This window comes from Heptranchias perlo, chromosome 4 (assembly GCF_035084215.1).
Source record: "Heptranchias perlo isolate sHepPer1 chromosome 4, sHepPer1.hap1, whole genome shotgun sequence".
Taxonomy (NCBI): domain Eukaryota; kingdom Metazoa; phylum Chordata; class Chondrichthyes; order Hexanchiformes; family Hexanchidae; genus Heptranchias; species Heptranchias perlo.
This window is the reverse complement of record NC_090328.1, coordinates 22981896-23003276: the sequence shown is the minus strand read 5'-3', so window position 1 is coordinate 23003276 and position 21381 is coordinate 22981896. Positions and strand designations below refer to the sequence as shown.

Below are 21381 nucleotides of genomic sequence, written 5' to 3'. Positions count from 1 at the left end.
TTACCTGTCGCAGATGCATCTGGTAGGAGTGACCACCGCACAGTCCTCGTGGAGACGAAGTCCCGTCTTCGCACTGAGGATACCATCCAACGTGTTGTGTGGCACTATCGCCGTGCTAAATGGGATAGATTCAGAACAGATCTAGCAGCTCAAAACTGGGCATCCATGAGGTGCTGTGGGCTATCAGCAGCAGCAGAATTGTATTCTAGCACAATCTGTAACCTCATGCCCCGGCATATTCCTCACTCCACCAGGGGATCAACCCTGGTTCAATGAGGAGTGTAGAAGAGCATGCCAGGAGCAGCACCAGGCGTACCTAAAAATGAGGTGCCAACCTGGTGAAGCTACAACTCAGGACTACATGCATGCTAAACAGCAGAAGCAACATGCTTATAGACAGAGCTGAGCGATTCCACAACCAACGGATCAGATCAAAGCTCTGCAGTCCTGCCACATCCAATCGTGAATGGTGGTGGACAATTAAACAACTAACAGGAGGAGGAGGCTCTGTAAACATCCCAATCCTCAATGATGGCGGAGTCCAGCACGTGAGTGCAAAAGACAAGGCTGAAGCATATGCAACCATCTTCAGCCAGAAGTGCTGAGTGGATGATCCATCTCTGCCTCCTCCCAATATCCCCACCATCACAGAAGCCAGTCTTCAGCCAACTCGATTCACTCTACCTGATACCAAGAAACGGCTGAGTGCACTGGAAACAGTAAAGGCTATGTGCCCCGACAACATCCTGGCTGTAATGCTGATAACTTGTGCTCCAGAACTAGCCGCACCTCTAGCCGAGCTGTTCCGGTACAGCTACACCACTGGCATCTACCCGACAATGTGGAAAATTGCCCACGTATGTCCTGTCCACAAAAAGCAGGACAAATCCAATCCGGCCAATTACCACCTCACCAGTCTACTCTTAATCATCAGCAAAGTGATGGAAGGTGTCATCGACAGTGCTATCAAGCGGCACTTACTCACCAATAACCTGCTCACCGATGCTCAGTTTGGGTTCCGCCAGGACCACTCGGCTCCAGACCTCATTACAGCCTTGGTCCAAACATGGACAAAAGAGCTGAATTCCAGAGGTGAGGCGTGAGTGACTGCCCTTGACATCAAGGCAGCATTTGACCGAGTGTGGCACCAAGGAGCTCTAGTAAAATTGAAGTCAATGGGAATCGGGGAAAACTCTCCAGTGGCTGGAGTCATACCTGGCACAAAGGAAGATGGTAGTGGATGTTGGAGGCCAATCATCTCAGCCACAGGATATTGCTGAAGGAGTTCCTCAGGGCAGTATCCTAGGCCCAACCATCTTCAGCTGCTTCATCAATGACCTTCCCTCCATTATAAGGTCAGAAATTGGGGATGTTTGCTGATCATTGCACAGTGTTCAGTTCCATTCGCAACCCCTCAGATAATGAAGCAGTCCGAGCCCGCATGCAGCAAGACCTGGACAACATCCAGGCTTGGGCTGATAAGTGGCAAGTAACATTCGCGCCAGATAAGTGCCAGGCAATGACCATCTCCAACAAGAGAGAGTCTCACCACCTCCCCTTGACATTCAACGGCATTACCATTGCCGAATCCCTCACCATCAACATCCTGGGGGTCACCATTGACCAGAAACCTAACTGGACCAGCCACATAAATACTGTGGCTACAAGAGCAGGTCAGAGGCTGGGTATTCTGCAGCGAGTGACTCACCTCCTGGCTCCCCAAAGCCTTTTTTTTTTTATTCGTTCATGGGATGTGGGCGTCGCTGGCGAGGCCGACATTTATTGCCCATCCTTAATTGCCCTTGAGAAGGTGGAGGTGAGCTGCCTATCCACCATCTACAAGGCACAAGTCAGGAGTGTGATGGAATACTCTCCACTTGTCTGGATGAGTGCAGCTCCAACAACACTCAAGAAGCTCGACACCATCCAGGACAAAGCAGCCCGCTTGATTGGCACCCCGTCCACCACCCTAAACATTCACTCCCTTCACCACCGGCGCACAGTGGCTGCAGCGTGTACCATCCACAGGATGCACTGCAGCAACTCGCCAAGGCTTTTTCGACAGCACCTCCCAAACCCGCGATCTCTCCCACCTAAAAGGACAAAGGCGGCAGGCACATGGGAACAACACCACCTGCCCGTTCCCCTCCAAGTCACACACCATCCCGACTTGGAAATATATCACCATTCCTTCATTGTCGCTGGGTCAAAATCCTGGAACTCTCTTCCTAACAGCACTGTGGGAGAACCTTCACCACACAGACTGCAGCGGTTCAAGAAGGCGGCTCACCACCACCTTCTCAAGGGCATTTAGGGATGGGCAATAAATGCTGGCCTCGCCAGTGACGCCCACATCCCATGAATGAATTAAAAAAAAAGACAAAGCTGAGTAGTTCTGTATTTTTCTTTTGCCAGCTGACCAAAAACTTTTAGCTCTGCAAAAAGATGTTGGTGTTATTTTAAAAATAGAATGTAAATGTTTTTAGAGCAAGAGACTAGTAATCAAGCTAAATATATAAATATGTAGCAGCAGAAAAAATAAATGAGTACGGCAAGTTGAGGTTTGAAAGGGGATAATGTTTAACTTCATCCCCTGGTAGGGTTGCCAACTCTGGTTGGACCTAATTCTGGAGGTTTGGTCACTTGACATTCAATGAAATCTTCAAATCTGTCTGCATAAACATTTCCCGGTAAATGCTCTGGAGTTTTGTTGGAGTACGTTATGGGTGAGTTATGGTTCGTTGAGACTTCACATGCACAAATACCTTTCCCATTTTCATTTATGTTCTTCTGCACGGGACTGCATGATTTTCTATCTAGGGGTTTTCCAGGCATTGAAACTGATGAAACAAAAACATAAAACTCTGAAAACACTCCTTAGAGCTCTGGAAGGATCCAAACCTGAAACATCAACTTTTTGCCCTAACCGGGTCGCCAGCAGAAGCGCCCGGGAGCTTGATCGTCCGTTCCAGGAGACTCCCAGGCAATCTGGGAGGATCGGCAACCCTACTGCTTGGCAGAGCGGATCACCCGTCTGTTGTATGGGTTGAAAATCGGGTAGATTCTACAACGTATGGACGATCCACTCCACCTTAGCACCCAAACAATGCAATGGTAAATCACCCCAATATTTTAAAATCTATAAGTTCCTGAAATCAACTCCAAAGCTCACAATGAAACAATTAAATGGAAACATTAATACTAACACATTTGAAGAGACTGGATCAAAATGTGTATTAGCAATACATTTTAATGTGTGTGGGGGGAAAAATAGAATGTGAGTGGAAGCCCAATGCGAGGCAGATCTTGATGTGGACCTAAAGTGAGAGGAACACTTCAGTGTCTAAAGGCTCATGTAAAGCTAAAATGAAATGAAACTAAATTTTTCTTTCAAAAGTGTATTTACAAAGGAGAATTCCAGTCTCATGTAATGACAATCCATGTCCACTGTGGGAATACCAGCAGAGGAAAAAAAAGTAACTCCTTTTTGTGGGCATGACTAAGGAGTAAGTGACAGTTTCTGTTTTGGGGTTACCTAAAGTTTTCTGCCATCTATGGAAGGCTGAATGGCTTTTGTTGGTGTTTGCAAAGATCTGTTCCTTGGACCGAGGCATCATTACAGACATACACTGACGCAAGGGATTAGGTAGTGCTATGTATTAGACACACCTCTGGAACCTGGCCCACATTGACAATGAAGGACGTTAATTTGCTGGCTGTGAAGGTGGGACACACCTAAAGTTAAAATTGGATACTGTTAGTTTCTGAAAGCTGCAGAGAATATACATTATGGTCTGGCATGCCGAAAGCACTGTCAAGTGAATGTTTACTTGCTTGCTGCGGCTATTCTGAATTAATTCACATCAATTGGATTGTTCCTGTAATGAGATGGCCATTCATCTTGGATCCCATTTGGAACAGATCAGTTGGTCAAGGTATTCAGTTCAAATACAAGCATCTTGTGCTGTTTACAGTACATGTTTGGGAGCTACATTTGAGTAAATGCAGTTTTGAATCCTGTAAATGGCTGACCAGCTAATTTAGATATGACAAATAATTTCTAAATGCCCTTTTTGTTCTGGGGTATATACAAAGGATTTTGGAGCTATAACTTAAATGGTATTGCACAAAGCAGTCCGTCTGAAGCAGTCAGAAAGCTTTATGGTAACTGACAGCCATGTAAGAAATAAGCAGCCCTATTTCAAGAGGTAGTTTTATTTTGAACGCAGAGGGGAAGTGCCATTGTTTTTTTTAATTTGTTCTTGGGATGTGGGTGACACTGGCAAGACAGCATTTGTTCAGGATGCATTACATTAACCATATAGTGCGGGACTGAGAATCATGTGTAGACCAGACTGATTACTGGTGGCAGGTTACCTCCCCTGAAGGACGTTAGTGCAACAGGTGAGGTTTTATGACTGTTTGGCAGCTTTCATAATTTTTGCTGATGTCAGCCCTCAAAACATCAATTTCACAACTTGCCGTGGTGGGATTTGAACTCTTACCCTTATGAATTGCTAATCTAGAATTAGCTAATCTGAATTGCTAATAACCACTAGGTTATGCACACATGCCGTTAAAAATAGTGAAGACTATTTACTGTAAATCTATACTGTCTTTAATATTCAATAAACCTGTATATTGGTTTGTAACATGAGTTGCAGTTTGATAGATTGTATATTCCACCCAACAAAGATAAAATCAGATATTCCAGTATGTTAGAATATAATAATGAGAGTTCTCTGTGACCTCTTGGTCTGACTACATTTACCTAGATATCAGGCAGATAAAAGCACACTTTGATTCATAGAGCATGTGAGATCTGCTTTCAAATGTGCCCAATGTCACTGAATCTAAGGAAATATCTTGTGTTAAAGCCTAAAATATAGAGTCTGAAATGAAATGTGTTTGGGAAGTCTCAATCCAGTACCTAGCCCAAAGTGCAAAACTTCACCTAATTTAACATTTTAAATTGACAATGTCACTCAAACTCCAGATGACTGGTATGGGAGATGAAAAATTGTCGCATTGGTGGAGTAAGGGCATTCTTGCAAGTTGGATGTAAGCACCCTGCGCAGAGTAGATCATCTAATCATAGTCTATCTAACCTGGGAGTGCCTAAAATGGAAAGTGATCTATTCCCCAGCCATGATTTCTCTCACTTTTACGAGTACAAAATTCACATTTTTTTTTAATAAAGTATGTTGACCTGAAGATCATTCTGAGATGATCTCTGGTATAGGTTGAAGAATGATATACACTTGACTGAAATATCCTTAAATTCTGAGAAATTTGCTTGAATGACTTACAATTGTCAACTTTGCACACACAATTGTTTGGAGACTGCCCCCTACATCAGCAAAATCAACACTGATTGCAAATTTAGTTAACATCATTACTAGTATTAAGTCATTAGATTTAAAACTTACCAGTAGGCAATATTCCAGCTGATTCACCTCCAAAGTGAGTGAAGTCCAATATATTATGTAACCAAGTTATGAAACCTTCAAGATTCTCTAATCAGTGCTCCAAAAATGCAGGAGATCTTGGGTGTTTATATCTTGGCCCCATCAACATTTATCTTGCTTTGAAGATGGTCGCACTGATTTGCACACCCAGTTACTTTTGTACAAGGCAAGTCCTCTTACCTGCAATTGATCTTGCCAATTCTTCCTCCCCCACGTCAGAAAAGTTTATCCTAATCTATGGTGTTAGCTGCTGCTCAGTGGCAACACCCTTGCCTCTGAATCATAAAGGTCATGGGTTCAAACCCCACTCCAGAGACTTGCATACAAAATCGAAGGTGACATTACAGTGCACTATTAAGGAAGTGTTGCCCTGTCGGAAGTGCCGTCTCTCGCATGTGATGTTAAATCGAGGTCTCGTCTGCCTTCTCAGGTGGCCGCAAAAGATCGCATTGCACTATTTTGAAGAAGAACAGGGGAGTTTAGCCAGTATTTATCCCTCAACCAACATCACTAAAAACAGATTATCTGGTCATTATCACATTGCTGTTTGTGGGACCTTGCTCTGCACAAAATTGGCTGCCACATTTTCTACATTACAAGAGTGGCTACACTTCAAAAATACTTCATTGGCTGTATCAAACAAAATTTGACACCGAACTATATAAGGAGACTTTAGGACAGGGGACCAAAACCTTGGTCAATGAGGTAGGTTTTAAGAAGCGTGTTAAAGGAGGAGAGAGAGGTCGAGAGGCAGAAAGGTTTAGGGAGGGAATTCCACAGCTTAGGGCCTAGGCAGCTGAAGGCACAGCCACCAATGGTGGAGTGATTCAAATCAGAGATGCACAAGAGGTCAGAATTGGAGGAACGCAGAGATCTCGGAGGGTTGTAGGGCTGGAGGAGATTGCAGAGATAAGACCAATATGCCATTTGCCTTCCTAATTGCTTGCTGTACCTGCATGCTAACTTTTTGTGTTTCTTGTACCAGGACACCCAAATCTCTCTGAACACCAACATTTAATAATTTCTCACCATTTAAAAAATATTCTGTTTTTTAATTCTTCCTACCAAAGTGAATAACCTCACATTTCCCCACATTATACTCCATCTGCCACCTTCTTGCCCACTCACTTAACCTGTCTATATCCCTTTGCAGGCTCTTTGTGTCCTCCTCACAGCTTAATATCCCGCCTAACTTTGTATTTTCAGCAAACTTGGAGACATTACACTCGGTCCCTTCATCTAAATCATTAATATACATTGTAAATAGCTGAGGCCCAAGCACTGATCCTTGCGGCACCCCACTAGTTACAGCCTGTCAACCTGTAAGTGACCAGTTTATCCATACTCACTGTTTTCTGTCCTTTAACCAGATTTCTGTCCTTTAACCAATCTTCTATCCATGCTAATATATTCCCCCCAATCCCATGAGCCCTTATCTTGTGTAACAACCTTTTATGTGGCAGCTTTTCGAATGCTTTTTGAAAATCCAAATATACTACATCCACTGGTTCCCCTTTATCTACCCTGCTAGTTACATCCTCAAAAAACTCTAATAAATTTGTCAAACACGATTTCCCTTTCATAAAACCATGTTGACTCTGCCTAATCATATTATGATTTTCTAAGTACCGTTACCACTTCCTTAATAATGGATTCCAGCATTTTCCCGACAACTGTTGTTAGGCTAACTGGCCTGTTTTCTCTCTCCCTCCTTTCTTGAAAAGCGGGATTGCATTTGCTACCTTCCAATCCGTTGGGACCGTTCTAGAATCCAGGAATTTTGGAAGATCATACCCAATGCATCCACTATCTCTGCAGCCACCTCTTTTAGTACCCTAGGATGTAGGCCATCATGTCCAGGGGATTTATCAGCTTTTCATTCCATTAGTTTCTCCAGTACTTTTTCTCTACTGATATTAATTACTTTAGTTCCTCATTCTCATTAGCCCCTTGGTTCCCCACTATTTCTGGTACGCTTTTTGTGTCTTCTACTGTGAAGACAGATACAAAATATTTCTTTAATGTCTCTGCCATTTCCTGATTCCCCATTATAATTTCTCCTGTCTCAGCCTCTAAGAGACCAATGTTTACTTTTGCTACTCTCTTCCTATTTTGCGTACTTGTAGAAGTTCTTACAATCCGTTTTTATATTTCTTGCCAGTTTACTTTCATATTCTATTTTCTTCCTTTTTATCAATTTTTTGGTCGTCCTTTGCTGGTTTCAATAACTCTCCCAATCCTTAGGCTTACTACTCTTCTTGGCAGCATTATAGGCCTAGTCTTTTAATCTAATACTATTCTTAACTTATGTAGGTAGCCACGGATGAATCACTTTTCCTGTGGAGTTTTTACTTCTCAATGGAATGAATATTCATTGAGAATATTGAAATATTTCTTTAAATGTTTACCATTGCTTATCTACTGTCATACCTTTTAATCTAATTTCCCAATCTACCTTAGCCAGCTTGCCCCTCATACCCATGTATTTGGCTTTATTTAAGTTTAAGACTCTAGTTTTGGGCTTAAGTATGTCACTCTCAAACTCAATGTGAAATTCTATCATATTATGATCACTCTTCCCCAGAGGATCCTTTATTGTGAGATTACTAATTAATCCTGCCTCATTACACAATACAAGATCTAAAATAGCCTGTTCCCTGGTTGGTTCCATGATGTATTATTCTAGGAAACTGTCTCGAATACATGAACTTGTCCTCCAGACTGCCTTTGCCAATTTGATTTGTCCTGTCTGTATGAAGATTAAAGTCCCCCACGATTATTGCATTATCTTTGTTATAAGCTCCTATTATTTCTTATTAATACTCTGTCCAATGGTATAGCTACTGTTAGGGGGCCTATATACTGTTCCCACCAGTGTTTTCTGCCCCTTGTTATTTCTTATTTCCACCCATACTGATTCTACTCCCTGATCCTCCAAGCCAAGATCCTTTCTCACCACTGTTCTTATGACATCCTGTATTATCAGGGCTACCCCACGCTACCTCCTTTTCCATTCTGCCTGTCTTTTCGAAATGTTAAGTACCCTGGAATATTTAACTCCCAACCTTGGTCACCTTGCAACCATGTCACTGTAATGGCTATTAGATCAAACCCATTTATCTCTATTTGTGTCACTAATTTGTCTATCTTGTTATGATCACATAATGAAACAGGCGAGAGAAAGGTTAAAAGCTAGAGATGAATCATTTACATTGGGGAGCAAAAGAGGCTAAGATGAACTACCTATTATGAGCGAAGAAAGGTTAGAGGCTGGAGATGAATTACTCAATGGAGGGAGAGAGATAATTACATAGAATTATAACATTGAAACAAGTTGTTTGGCCCAACCAGTCAGTTTATCCTCCACACAAACAGTAGTCCTAATTCCATAAACTAGAGATGAATCACCTGTAAGAGAGAGAGAGAGAGGGGCTGGAGATGAATCACTTACAATGGGGTGAAAAAGATGCTAAAAATGAACCACCTGTAATGGGGGCGGGGGAGCTGGAGAGAGAGGTTATAGGCTAGAGATGAATTGCCTGTAATGGAGAGAGACAATGGCCGGAGCCTGGAGATGAATCATCCATAAAGGATTTAGAAACAAGTTAGAGCTAGAGGTGAATCACTTGTAATAGGGAAAGGCGGAGAGAGAGAGGTTACCTAGCAATGAATCACCTGTTATGGAGACAAGGATCAACCTACCAATATAAACATTAGATAAAAATAGTCAATTCACAATCCATTGTACTACAGTTTACTAAACTATTCATTCAACAATTCAGTTTTAAACACAAATATTTGAAAACTCTTCAAAAGAATACATATTTTACACATGAAATCTAATTAGAATTGTAAGCAATACTATTCTTTGAGTGGCACTTGATGCTATGTTTAGTCTTTGAACATTAAATAATATAATTGGGGGATATTTTATAGTTGGATCAGGATTTTCTTTTGATATTTTGTCCTTGGATTAAGAATTATGTACAGGAGAGTGGATGGTATGATGCACCGGAATTCTTGCTATCGGATTATGCTCGGAGAACCCTCCAAGTATCACTTAATGATAGAAATCTAGTTTTTCATTAGTAGATGGTCAAGGACCTACCTACATAATGAATCAGTTAGTTCAAGAAAAACATTTGCATCTCAATTCATACGAGAGTAAGTTGAATAGTTGTACTTTTAATGGTTACTGTGCTTAGAAAGCTAGTAATCATCTGCATGCAATTTAAAAACATGACCCACTTCAACAAATTATTGCCACATGAATTCCATGTTTATTGTACCCTCTGGGATTGAAATATGTGCACAAGTCCCAGAAAAATGAAGGACCATATGTAATTCTATTTCACCTGTTTCAACCGTTTTGTATAATGTATTAGTGCTTATTTATATTGGTTCATAAGTATCTGGTTTTGTGTAGCTAAGATAAGAACATAAGAAATAGCAGCAGGAGTAGGCCTTATGGCCCCTCGAGCCTAAGTGAGCGTAAGTCTAGAAAGAGAAAAAGCCATCAAGCCTACTTAAGCCACACACAACCTACCATATCATGGAATGTGTTCCGCTCACTCAATCTCTCCCTTTGAATAAAGTTACTCACTGATCCTCAAAGGTAATAATGCACAAATCCAGTTCATTTGAGCCATCCTCATATCTCTACTATTCAACCTTGCCCCACTGCCCTCTACAGATTACGTTCCCCACCCCACCGCAAACCTTGGAATGTTCGATCATCTCAGTCTATACTTGTCCTGTAACCTGCTGTGTTGTTCCTAGCTGGCTATTTATCTAGTTTAACTCAAAGGAACTAACTGAATCAATCTGTTCAATAAAACTACTATCTGTTGGTTGGGTGAGCTTTTTTTTTCTAGTTTCACTTCATGCACAGGCAGTTTGTAATGATATTGGAAATGTGACATCAGTAGCTTCCTTGATGGCCTTGTGGATTAAAGCACTGCCCAGTGCAGAACAAAGCAGTAGCCCCCAGGATTGGTTTCCAGTATGTGCTGAATTAGCTGGTCCAAGCCAAGGCAGCAATTAAAGTGACATCACTGCTTTTGGGGGAGGTGGGGTGCAGGCTGTAAACCAACCAGCTGTCCTGCTTCTTGTAAGGATATGCACGTATAGATTATTAAATAGAATAAGCTATTTGGCTTTAAAGAAAGAAAGACTTGCATTTATATAGTGGCTTTCATGACCTCGGGATGTTCCAAAGCACTTTACAACCACTGAAGTACTTTTTTAAAGCCTTGACATCCTTCCTAAAGTGTGGTGCCCAGAATTGAACACAATATTCCAGCTGAGGCCTAAATAGTGTTTTATAAAGGTTTAGCATAACTTCCTTGTTTTTGTACTCTATGGGCCGATTTTAATCAGGCGGCAGGATGGCGGGGGCGGGGGGAGTCAATGGGCGCATGGCAGACGTGAATAATAAAAACTTAACGTTCCCCACGTGATCGCGACTTAATTGGTGGCCATTAATCTTGTTTCCAGGTTTGCCGTCTGAAAGCTGTGCAGCGGGTGGACTGCACATCTGCATGACAGGCTGTCAGCTGGAGCACCTAGATTTAAAGGACCATTGCTCCAATGGATTTTGCTGGAGCAAGGAGCAAGACGACAAAATGGAGCAGCACATGGGCAAGGCTGCTCCAAGATTCAGCAACGCCTCACTTGAGGTGCTGCTGGCCGGGGCGAGAAGGAGGAGGGAACTATTTTACCCGCCGATAGGAGGAAGCTCCCTGCCTCTGCCACCAAGAAGGCCTGGCTCAAGGTGGCAGAGGTCTCCAGCAGCAGCAACGTCTCCCACACCTGGGTCCAGTGCAGGAAGCATTTCAATGACCCATCTAGGTCAGCAAAAGTGAGTACACTTATTGATTCTCCTCCATTCTGTGTTGCACATCACCGCCCCCACCCCCCCACATCATTCTGCGCTACCAAGACTACTCCATCACATCACTCCTCACACCCACTTAAGGTTCATCCTCAACTTACCTGCCCATCCTCACCTCCCCATTTGTGACCACACCACTACCACTCACCCCAATCTCGATCCAATGTGGTGTCTTTGTCTGATACTCACCCTCCAATGCATCTCATTCACAGTCAACCTCACTCAAAGCAAGGCATTCATCAGCTGACCACTTCACCCTCACTCACTCAGTCACATATCTGCACTTTCTCCCCTTCTAGGAGAAGAGAGTGCAAAATTCACAAGAGGGCGAAGACTGAAGTGGGGCCACAACAAATAGTGGTCCTCACAGGAGGAGGAGGCCTTGGAGATCAGCCGTACCCTCGAGTGCCTGTCCGTTGGGGACGCCGAGACTGGCACCCCACAAACGTCTGGTGACACAAATTTAACATTCATCACACACAACATGACTTGATGTTAACAATGCTTGGCCTCAGTATGCTCATCGCAACATGACACATCTGTGGTGATGCTTAATATTGCCTTATGTTCTCTTACAGGCCCTTCAACGACCGAAGGAGAGCTCAGAGGAGCTCCTGGCCCCTGAGGGCGCACTGTCACATCATAGTGAGCCATCCACCAGCGCAGATACTCACACCTCAGTGGGTCCTAGTAGTCAGTTGGTTGAGTTGGCACCTGGTGAGTCACCACACATGTGAGCACGAGCAGACATTGGTGGCAGGGGTAGCTGTGGAGAGTCCACATCGGTGGGCGCACTCCTCTCCAGGCTCTGTTCAGCTGGATGCAGATGCTGTACCCCGGGGGTCATCCTTTAAAAGGAGAATGATCGAGGGACAGCAGCACATTTGCGAGGTACTGGAACAGGTGCCATGCGCACTGTCCACAATATCGCAGAGGATGGAGGAGTCCAACTCCTGCATAAGTGGAATGGTGGCAAAGGTACAGGAGGGAATCTCTGAGGTAGTGTCACATGGACTTGAGGAACTGTCTGAGACAGTGTCGCAGGTAACTGCGGAAATGCCTGAGACAGTGTCGCAGGTAACTGCGGAAATGCCTGAGATAGTGTCGCAGGTAACTGCGGAAATGCCTGAGATAGTGTCGCAGGTAACTGCGGAAATGTCTGAGATAGTGTCGCAGGTAACTGCGGAAATGCCTGAGATAGTGTCGCAGGTAACTGCGGAAATGTCTGAGATAGTGTCGCAGGTACCTGCGGAAATGCCTGAGATAGTGTCGCAGGTAACTGCGGAAATGTCTGAGACAGTGTCGCAGGTAACTGCGGAAATGTCTGAGACAGTGTCGCAGGTAACTGCGGAAATGTCTGAGATAGTGTCGCAGGTAACTGCGGAAATGTCTGAGACAGTGTCGCAGGTAACTGCGGAAATGTCTGAGATAGTGTCGCAGGTAACTGCGGAAATGTCTGAGATAGTGTTACAGGTAAGTGCGCGAATGTCTGCGATGGAGAGATGGCTAGCCTCCATTGAGCTTCAAGCACGGCTCACAAATGAGTCCATTCAGGCCCTAACAACGGCCACTCGGACAATATTCTGCCGCCTTAAACAGACAGGCAGGTACTTTACAACTGGGCTTCCAAGGCATCGCACATGTCCTCCAAACTGTTTTCCAGCAGGATTGCAGGAGTGATGTGGCCCTGGCCCAGGAGAGGGGTGATGGCGAAAGGGGACTCGGAAGTGGGGACGCCACTCAAAGCACTCCCACATCTCACCCGTTGCCCCCCGCTCAACCAGTATCCGCAATGCTGCCTCCTCTCCAGGTGGCCAAGTCAGCCCCTCCACAGGTGCAGGTGCAGCAGTCTTTGCAGGGGCCCTCACGGGCTTCAAAACCCAGAGGACGTAGGCCCAAAGCATCTAAGCAGTCCGGCCATGGACATGAGCAACCTGCCACTACCTCTGCTGTAGCCACAGGGGATGCACCACGTGGAAATAGTAGGAAGTGAAAGGCTAAGGTTTTGTGATCACAAAGGGTATGCACAAGGGTGTCAGACAGACTGTCATGTTTTTCATTTATATTTTGTTTTTGTTAAAGTCACATTAAATGTTATCATTCTCACCACTACTGCCATGTCTTGCCCATTCTTGACTGGCTTTTGTGATAGAGCCCTTTCATGAGCTTCATCATGAAAGGCAACACTTGAAGCCACCCAGTGGGTGACTTTACAGTGGGTGCATGTGTAGTTGCAGGACTGTTTTGTGCGGGGGTGGGGGGGCGGGGGGGCTGGTGTGGGCGCTGCTCTTTCCAGGTGGTGTGAGGACTGGACTATTCTCACTTTGTGATCTTATGAGAACTGTTCACATATGAGTCACTCCCTGGCCTCACAAGCAGCCAGGTGAGGCCTTGCTGTGTCCATGGGTTAGTCCTCCTCCTCCTCCTCCTCCTGCTGGTGCTGCTTCTCCTTAATGTTGATTGCAGATGTGGATTCTGGATGAGGGCAAAGGGCCTCATCAACCGGTGCCCCTCTCTGTTGTGCCTTGTTGTGCAGGACACAACACACTACTATAATGCGAACCCCTCTCGCTGGTGTGTATCGAAACACTCCCCTAGAATAATCGAGGCACCAAAATCGCATCTTCAGCAGCCCTATCGCATGTTCAATTACAGACCTGGTGATGATGTAGCTGTCGTTGTATCGATGCTGTTGCTCGCTGATGGGGTTCCTCAGAGGTGTCATCAGCCACATGTGCAGGGGGTATCCCTTGTCCCCGAGGAGCCAGCCCTTAAGGGTGTTTGGCGCATGGAAGAGGCCCGGGATGTTGAATTCCCTCAGAATGAACGAATCATGGCAGCTGCCAGGGAATCTTGTACACACGTGAAGAAATCTTTTGCGGTGGTCAGAAACGAGCTGAGCGTTGATGCAGAGATAACCCTTCCTTTTGATGATCAGTCCTGGCTCGTGTGGAGGTGCTTGGATTGCTACATTGGTGCAATCGATTACACCCTGCACCGGTGGAAGGCAGCTACAGTGTGGAATCCCACTGCCCTCTCTGTCTGGTTGAGGTCGTCCATGGGGAAGTTGACGTATTGCGAGGCCCTGCAAAACAAACCGTCGGTGACCTGCCTTATGCATTTGTGGGCAGACGACTGACAGACCCTGGCGATGTCATCGGTGGCACCCTGGAATGATCCAGAGGCGAAGAAGTTGAGGGCAGTGGTGACTTTAACATCGACGGGTAATGAGATGCCACCAAGCCCAGCTAGGAGCAGCTCGGCATGAAGGCGGCTGCAGATGTCTGCGATCACCTGGCGACTCACTCAGAGAGGTCCAGGAAGCTGAGCCTCGGTCTGTAGCCCTTCTGACTGGGGGTAGTGCCTCCTGTGACGTCGGTCCCTCTGTTGTTCCCCTCTGTGCTCTTGTGCAGGTGTCTGTGGCGCAGCACTGTGTTGTGGAGCTACAAGTGGCAGAAGTGCATGTCGTGCCTGGCGAGGATGGTGATGTTCCTCGTCCTCGGGTGTACTGGCGAATGCAGCCATCGCTCCCTCCCCCTAACCCTGTTGGTTTGAGGGGGTCCAAAAAGTTGGTAAATATATGTAAACAGCACAATTCTGATTGGGAACCAAGAATTTTTGGTCTAAACACAAAGATCTCACAGCCAAAAGTTTGTCTGAGAGAACTGAGTGTCCTGCTGCAATAAATCACCTATTATCCCCACCTGTCAAACAGGCATTTAAATTTTTTTTAAATTTTTTTTATTCGTTCACGGGATGTGGGCGTCGCTGGCAAGGCCGGCATTTATTGCCCATCCCTAATTGCCCTTGAGAAGGTGGTGGTGAGTCGCCTTCTTGAACCGCTGCAGTCCGTGTGGTGACGGTTCTCCCACAGTGCTGTTAGGAAGGGAGTTCCAGGATTTTGACCCAGCGACAATGAGGGAACGGCGATATATTTCCAAGTTGGGATGGTGTGTGACTTGGAGGGGAACGTGCAGGTGGTGTTGTTCCCATGCGCCTGCTGCCCTTGTCCTTCTAGGTGGTAGAGGTCGCGGGTTTGGGAGGTGCTGTCGAAGAAGCCTTGGCGAGTTGCTGCAGTGCATCCCGTGGATGGTGCACACTGCAGCCACAGTGCGCCGGTGGTGAAGGGAGTGAATGTTTAGGGTGGTGGATGGGGTGCCAATCAAGCGGGCTGCTTTATCTTGGATGGTGTCGAGCTTCTTGAGTGTTGTTGGAGCTGCACTCATCCAGGCAAGTGGAGAGTATTCCATCATACTCCTGACTTGTGCCTTGTAGATGGTGGAAAGGCTTTGGGGAGTCAGGAGGTGAGTCACTCGCCGCAGAATACCCAGCCTCTGACCTGCTCTCGTAGCCACATGTCCAAATGGCTGCCGGCAGCAACCCGCAGCATGGGAATCACAGCATGGGAAACATATTGAGGCAGAGTTGAAATCGCTTTCCTTCATAGTTAATTGCATTTATGGATTTTTTAACCACTCAAAATAGTACAATTGCTGCTTTAAATACCGTCCCGCCAGCTTTAATTGCTCGCGGGACTTGCGGGTTTGAGAACGGCGTGTGCACCCAGAAGGTTCTTCGGCCTGTTGGAGCCTAGATTTCTGCCCGCTCCTTGAAAACACAATTTTATTTGCCCCCCCCCCGCCCCCAGTGCACCCCCAGATTTATTTTAAAATCGTGTCTTATGCCTCTATTAATAAAGCCCAGGTTCCCATATGCTTTTTTAACAGCCTTCTCAACTTGTCCTTCCACCTTCAAAAATTTGAGTTTGTGTACTCCCAGCTCTCTCTGTTCCTGCACCGCCTTTAAAATTGTACCATTTAGTTTATATTACCTCTCCTCATTCCTCTACCAAAATGCATCACTTCACACTTCTCTGCGTTAAATTTTATCTGCTTTGCGTCTGCCCATTTCTCCAGTCTGTCTATGTCCTCCTGAAGTCTGTTACTATCCTCCACATTGTTTACTACACTTCCAAGTTTCATATTATCTGCAGACTTTGAAATTATACCCTCTATACCCAAGTCCAGGTCATTAATATATATCAAAAAGAGCAGTGGTCCTAATACTGACCTCTGGGGAACACCACTGTATACTTCCCTCTAGTTGAAAAACAACCGTTCACTACTACTCTCTGCTTTCTGTCCCCTAGCCAATTTTGTATCCATGCTGCCACTGTCCATTTAATCCCATGGGCTTTTAATTACATTAATGAGAGTTTAAAACACTCTAGATGCACAGAACGGTTCCAGACAGGGATTTTATCACAGCAGCAGGGAGTGTGAAGAAGTCAGTGTAGATAAGAGATACATTTCCTTTGCAATGAAGATTAGAATCATAGAATCATAGAAAGTTACAGCACAGAAGGAGGCCATTCAGCCCATCATGTCCGTGCCAACTGAGAAAGAGATATCCAGCTTAATCCCACTTTCCAGCACTTGGTCCGTAGCCCTATGGTTACGGCACTTCAAGTGCACATCCAAGTACTTTTTAAATGAGTTGAGGTTTTCTGCCTCTACCACCCTTTCAGGCAGTGAGTTCCAGACCCCCACCACCCTCGGGGTGAAAACATTTCTCCTCAGCTCCCCTCTAATCCTTCTACCAATTACTTTAAATCTATGCCCCTGATCACTGACCCCTCTGCTAAGGGAAATAGGTCCTCCCTATCCACTCTACCTAGTCCCATCATAATTTTATATACCTCAATTAAATCTCCCCTCAGCCTCCTTTGTTCCAAAGAAAACAACCCCAGCCTATCCAATCTTTTCTCATAGCTAACATTCTCCAACCCTAGCAACATCCTCGTAAATCTCTTCTGTATCCTCTCTAGTGCAATCACACCTTTCCTGTAATGTGGTGACCAGAACTATACACAGTACTCAGGCCTAACCAATGTTTTATACAGTTCTAGCATAACCTCCCTGCTCTTATATTCTATGCCTCGGCTAATAAAGGAAAGTATCCCATATGCCTTTTAAACCACCTTATCTACATGTCTTGCTACCTTCAGGGATCTGTGGACATGTACTCCAAGTTCCCTTTGTTCCCCTACACCTCTCAATATCCTCCCATTTATTGTCCTTGGCCTTGTTTGCCCTCCCCAAATGCATTATCTCAAACTTCTCTGGATTGAATTCCATTTGCCACTTTTCTGCCCACCTGAACAGTCCATTGATACCTTCTTGCAGTCTACAGCTTTCCTCCTCGCTATCAACCACATGGCCAATTTTTGTATCATCTGCAAACTTCTTGATCAAGCCCCCCACATTCAAGTCCAAATCATTAATATATACCACAAAAAGCAAGGGACCTAGTACAGAGCCTTTTTGAACCCCACTGGAAACAGCCTTTCAGTCGCAAAAACACCCGTAAACCATTACCCTTTGCTTCCTGCCATTGAGCCAATTTTGGATCCAATTAGCCACTTTCCCCTGAATCCTATGGGCTTTTACTTTTTTGTCCGGTCTGCCATGTGGAGATTGGAAAGATAAAAGATTGGAAGAGATAAGACATCAAAGGCATACACAACACACAACAGAAAACACACAGGGAGGCAGTGATGACATAATGATACCCACATTTGTCCTAAGTAATGAAACATATAAGAATACGATATTCTGAATCTCAGAGTAAGAAAAAAAGGAGGAACTCTTCAATCTTTCCCTCTCTGAGGCGAGCGTAAGCAGAAAAGAAAAGATACTTCCTGAAGTATGTGAGTATTATTGGTACCTATACCTCAACAACAATAACTACTTGCATTTATATAGCGCCTTTAATGTAGTAAAATGTTTCAAGATGCTTCACAGGAGCGTTATCAAACAAAATTTGTCACCAAGCCACATAAGGAGATATTAGGACAGGTGACCAAAAGCTTGGTTAAAGAGATAGGTTTTAAGGAGCATCTTAAAGGAGGGAAGAGAGGTGACGAGGCTTAGGGAGGGAATTCCAGAGCTTAGGGCCTAAGCAGCTGAAGGCACGGCTGCCTTCTTATCACAGCAGGGGGTGCAGGGTCTTATGGTGGAGTGATGAGAATCGGGGATGCGCAAGAAGCCAGAATTGGAGGAGCGCAGAGATCTCGGAAGGTTGTAGGGCTGAAGGAAATTACAGAGATAGGGAGGGGCGAGGCCATGGAGGGATTTGAAAACAAGGATAAGAATTTTAAAATCGAGGCGTTGCTGGTCAGGGAGCCAATGTAGGTCAGTGAGCACAGGGGTGATGGGTGAATGGGGCTTGGTGCAAGTTAGGATACAGGGAGCAGAGATTTGGATCAGCTCAAGTTTATGGAGGGTGGGAGATGGGAGACTGGCCAGGAAAGCATTGGAATAGTCAAGACTAGAGATAACAAAGGCATAAGGGTTTCAGCAGCAGGACCTGAGGCAGGGGCGGAAATGGATGATAGAATCATAGAAGTTTACAACATGGAAACAGGCCCTTCGGCCCAACATGTCCATGTCGCCCAGTTTATACGGTTGTTACGGCGGTGGAAGTGGGCGGTCTTGGTGATGGAGCGGATATGGGGTTGGAAGCTCACCTCAAGGTCAAATAGGACGGTGATGTTGCAAACGGTCTGGTTCAGCCTCAGACAGTGGCCAGGAAGGGTGCTGGATTCGGTGGCTAGGGAATGGAGTCTCATATATAGGGGATCTCATATAACCTGCATGTAAGGAGTTATGTTTTATTATCTCATTGACTTGATTTAATAAAGAATATTGATCAGACATTTTTCAGTTTTCCCTACTCCTTGAATTGTATTAGAGATATGACAATATCCTATAATACCTCAATAAGGGCAAAAGGGATATATAACAATATCCTATATAAACACAACAATATTGCCGACTACGGCAATAACTAAGGCAAGTAGTTGTTTGAATACAACATTAATTGTCGCCTGTGGCAAGTAGTTATTTGAATGGCTCTTGTTGGAAAGTGTGTGTATGTGTGGATGTTGAGAGAGCCAGGATTGGGCTCACCGGCAATGTCGAATAGCTTGCTAATATTTATAGTCAATGTTCATACATGAAGAATGGTCACTTTTCTGATGGACTGGAGGGCTGCCGGGGCCTGTGGAACTGTCCTCCAACAATAGTCGGTAGCTACAGGGAAAAAGGGAGGGAAATTACTGGGGCAAAAAATGGATCGGTACAATGCAAATTTTAGAAATGGATGTAATGAAGTTCTTTTGTCAATATATAAATAATGTGTATAATTTTGTCCAATAATTTGCATTTCCTTACATGAATATTGCTGCACAGGTGTAGTTTGGAGATTTATAATAACATATTAGGTCATTTTAAATATGAAGTTGAAAATCAATATGTAGAAAATTCTCTTGTACTGCTCAAAATAATACAAGGAAAATCACATACAAATTTGAAGAATTTTTAGCACACCTTGATATTCTGTAAAATTTTGAGGAAAATGCAACGGGTAATCTATTTTTTCCTCTTATTCTGTTGTATGTTGTTATACTGATTTTCTCAGGCTATTATTCTTTAGGAAATATAAAGTGGTACTTGATTTAATGGCCCATAAATTGCTCCGAAAGGCGTTCACTGCTCCATAGATTTATACTCACGCACAAACTTAGCGCGGACTTTGTGCAACAACTTCTTTGAATAGTGAGCTTGAAGACAGTCCAGCGTTAACTCCCGGGAAGCTAGGACCTGTGGGGGAGGTGAAAGGAGCGATCTCTGCCCTCAACCAATCAGCTTGAAGCAAGTCACGCAGTGAGAACCAGGAAGTGCAGTTCACAGAGAAACCGTGCAAACTAAAAAGCCAGATTGCTCGATAAGGAATTATAAAATGACATAGAGAAAGCAAAACAAAGAGAGGGTTAGATTAAAGGACTCGGATAAAGGAGACAGAAAGAAAAAGTTTTCAATTAAATTTTTTTTTGAAATGTCCAAAAACTATTAAAATCAGGAGTAATGAGACTCCACGTTTTAAAAAGCTCATTTTTAGTGCCTGAGAGGTTGTTTGGCAGTCATTAATACTACTTACCACGAAACTAAAACTTAGACTAGATCTAAAATACTCAGCGTACCTGTTTTGTGACGAGATTGATTTGCTTCCAGCTGGCAAGTGCAGCAGGATGGCACTGGCCCATTGATTGCAGCCGCGAGGTCCCTTTAACGCGAACCAGGAGGAGCAAGTTCCAGATTTCCAGTGTTTGACTGTGCGTGTGTGGTCGCCAGAACTTGCTCTTCAATTTCGCCACTAATAACGGTGAGTGCAGTTAGGCTCACTGTTATTTTAAAAGCAATTTCTGGCCCATAACTGGTTCGGTGGTAGCACTCTCATCTCTGAGAGAAAGTTGTGGATTAAAGCCTTATTCTAGCACCTGAGCACGTAATCAAGGCTGACATTTCAATGCAGTACTGAGGAAATGCTGACCTGTCGGAGGTGCCGTCTTTTGGATGAAACATCAAACTGAGGCCCCGTCTGCTCTCTCAGGTGGACGTAAATGATCCCATGGCACCATTTGAAGAAGAGCAGGGCCGTTCTCCCAGTGGCCAACATCTATTCCTCAACCAACATCACTAAAACAGATTTATCTGCTCATTTATCTCATTGCTGTTGTGGGACCTTGCTGTACATAAATTGACTGCTGTATTTCCCTACATTACAACAGTAACTACATTTCAAAAGTATTTCATTGGCTGTGAAGTGTTGGGACGTCCTCAGGTAGTGAAAGGCGCTTTGTAAAAAGAAGCTTGAATGTTTGTGAGTGGAGGCAGTTTGACTAATTGTTCAGTGACTTGAAGAAAGTACTTCATTGGTTGTGAAGCGCTTTGGGGTGATCTGAGATCGTGAAAGGTGCTAAATAAATATAAGTTACTTCTTTCTTTTTGACCTGTATATTGAATATTACAAGTAGCAAACCCAGTGCTTCTTACCAATTTAACCACAAGGTGGCGCCAGAATTTTGACTCCAACTCAAACTGTGAGGCCGCAATGGAAATTCCACAAATTATTTCTATGTTGACAAAAGAACTTCATTACTTTTGTGCTTTTATTTAG

General features: G+C 44.4%; 1 protein-coding gene across 1 annotated transcript in view; it reads right to left on the bottom strand.

Moving 5' to 3' along the window:
- The window catches only part of primpol (primase and polymerase (DNA-directed)), an 80813-nt gene extending 60323 nt beyond the window's left edge, over nucleotides 1–20490 (bottom strand). The window contains exons 1-2 of the mRNA XM_067982577.1: nucleotides 20405–20490; nucleotides 5649–5922 (exon numbers count right to left, since the gene is read on the bottom strand). The gene's annotated coding sequence lies outside the window, so the exon portion shown is untranslated. The remainder of the gene's footprint in view (nucleotides 1–5648; nucleotides 5923–20404) is intronic.
- Nucleotides 20491–21381: the final 891 nt, after the last annotated feature.